Here is a 2,500-nt window from a genome sequence, read left to right as displayed (position 1 = left end):
GTACCTTAACCTAACCTATGTCGTACCTTAACCTAACCTATGTCGTACCTTAACCTAACCTATGTCGTACCTTAACCTAACCTATGTCGTACCTTAACCTAACCTATGTCGTACCTTAACCTAACCTATGTCGTACCTTAACCTAACCTATGTCGTACCTTAACCTAACCTGTATTGCGCCTTAACCTAACCTGTATTGCGCCTTAACCTAACCTGTATTGCGCCTTAACGTAACCTGTATTGCGCCTTAACGTAACCTGTATTGCGCCTTAACGTAACCTGTATTGCGCCTTAACGTAACCTGTATTGCGCCTTAACGTAACCTGTATTGCGCCTTAACGTAACCTGTATTGCGCCTTAACGTAACCTGTATTGCGCCTTAACGTAACCTGTATTGCGCCTTAACGTAACCTGTATTGCGCCTTAACGTAACCTGTATTGCGCCTTAACGTAACCTGTATTGCGCCTTAACGTAACCTGTATTGCGCCTTAACGTAACCTGTATTGCGCCTTAACGTAACCTGTATTGCGCCTTAACGTAACCTGTATTGCGCCTTAACGTAACCTGTATTGCGCCTTAACGTAACCTGTATTGCGCCTTAACGTAACCTGTATTGCGCCTTAACGTAACCTGCATTGCGCCTTAACGTAACCTGCATTGCGCCTTAACGTAACCTGTATTGCGCCTTAACGTAACCTGTATTGCGCCTTAACGTAACCTGTATTGCGCCTTAACGTAACCTGTATTGCGCCTTAACGTAACCTGTATTGCGCCTTAACGTAACCTGTATTGCGCCTTAACGTAACCTGTATTGCGCCTTAACGTAACCTGTATTGCGCCTTAACGTAACCTGTATTGCGCCTTAACGTAACCGATATTGCGCCTTAACGTAACCTATATTGCGCCGTAACGTAACCTATATTGCGCCGTAACGTAACCCACATTGCCCCTTAACGTAACCCACATTGCCCCTTAACGTAACCCACATTGCCCCTTAACGTAACCCAACACACGTTGGGCCTTAACCCAACACACGTTGGGCCTTAACCCAACACACGTTGGGCCTTAACCCAACACACGTTGGGCCTTAACCCAACACACGTTGGGCCTTAACCCAACACACGTTGGGCCTTAACCCAACACACGTTGGGCCTTAACCCAACACACGTTGGGCCTTAACCCAACACACGTTGGGCCTTAACCCAACACACGTTGGGCCTTAACCCAACACACGTTGGGCCTTAACCCAACACACGTTGGGCCTTAACCCAACACACGTTGGGCCTTAACCTGCTCTGTAATTGTCATACGACGCGTTAAATTAGTGTAGTGTTGCCTAACTGCAACCCCCGCAATATAGTTTGCTACTCGCACTGCCCGGTCCCCAGTGTATCGCTTCATGTTAAACACCTTGCAGCTATACACTGTAATGTGGATGGCAGCAGGACGTACATGCTCAATGCCCTTTGCAGTTGTTCATTGGCATTTGCAGTTGTTCATTGGCATTCGCATGTGCGAAGCACTTAGCCTACGCTGTGGTACGGCCTGTGTCAACTGTCCGCTGATGTTGTACGTCCAAATCACACACTGTACTGCACATTGGTCCTCATGTACTGAATGATACATCGTGGTACATGTGACCGTACAACGACTGCGCCAACAACGGCGAACCATGCGGTCCAAATGTTGTGCACTCAGCTACGTGTCGTCTCCCTATAAGAGCTGGATTGCAGTGTGGTATGCCCTGGATGGCGATCAGCATGAGCCGTCTGTTGATGTAGTGGCGCGTGTTGTCAGACGTAGTCGTCTCTTCTCACACACCGTGATAGCATGGTGCACTGCGTTCCACATCTGCGACATGCGACAGAGGCCGGTTGACAGTCGTTCGCGCAATGGACATCGCATACGTACGGGGGCCACCTTCCACGTGTTCGCGAAGCGTGCACATGTTGTTGCGTGTATGTGGGCAGACATAGTGTGTCGTGACACCTGACACAGGCATGCAACAATCGTTGAATTTGCAAATGGCGATGGACGCCTACGTTTGCTGGTGACGTTATGCAAATGAACAACTGGTAAACCGTTGTGGTGCGGTTGTTCTCGCTAGAGGTGAATCAGTGATGGCGACGATCGGTTGAGCTACCAACCGGTTGTTCCAGCGATACCCACCATGCCCACGAACGTGAATGGCATCTGGGTGTGAAGCGATACGCGGCGGTGGCTGGGTGGGACCGTCCCCGGCCGGTGAGGGGGGGCCTCCCGGCGTGCTGGCCGCGCGGTGCGTGGGCGCACGCGCTACAGCCGGCTGGTGGGGGCGGCCAGTGGCAGGCGCGCCGGCCGACGGAGGCGGCAGGCGGCGCAGCTGCGCGCCGGCGCACCCTGCACGCGGCGCCGTGCGGCCAAAGTAGGTCCTCGCGGGCCCGGTGCGAAGCGCGGTGGACATCTGCAGTGTGCTGGTCCGATTGAGGACTGTGTGCGCTGAGGATGCGCCGCCGCCCG

This window comes from Schistocerca americana, unplaced genomic scaffold (genome assembly GCF_021461395.2).
Source record: "Schistocerca americana isolate TAMUIC-IGC-003095 unplaced genomic scaffold, iqSchAmer2.1 HiC_scaffold_287, whole genome shotgun sequence".
Classification (NCBI taxonomy): Eukaryota; Metazoa; Arthropoda; class Insecta; order Orthoptera; family Acrididae; genus Schistocerca; species Schistocerca americana.
Note: the sequence above shows the minus strand (reverse complement) of the source record.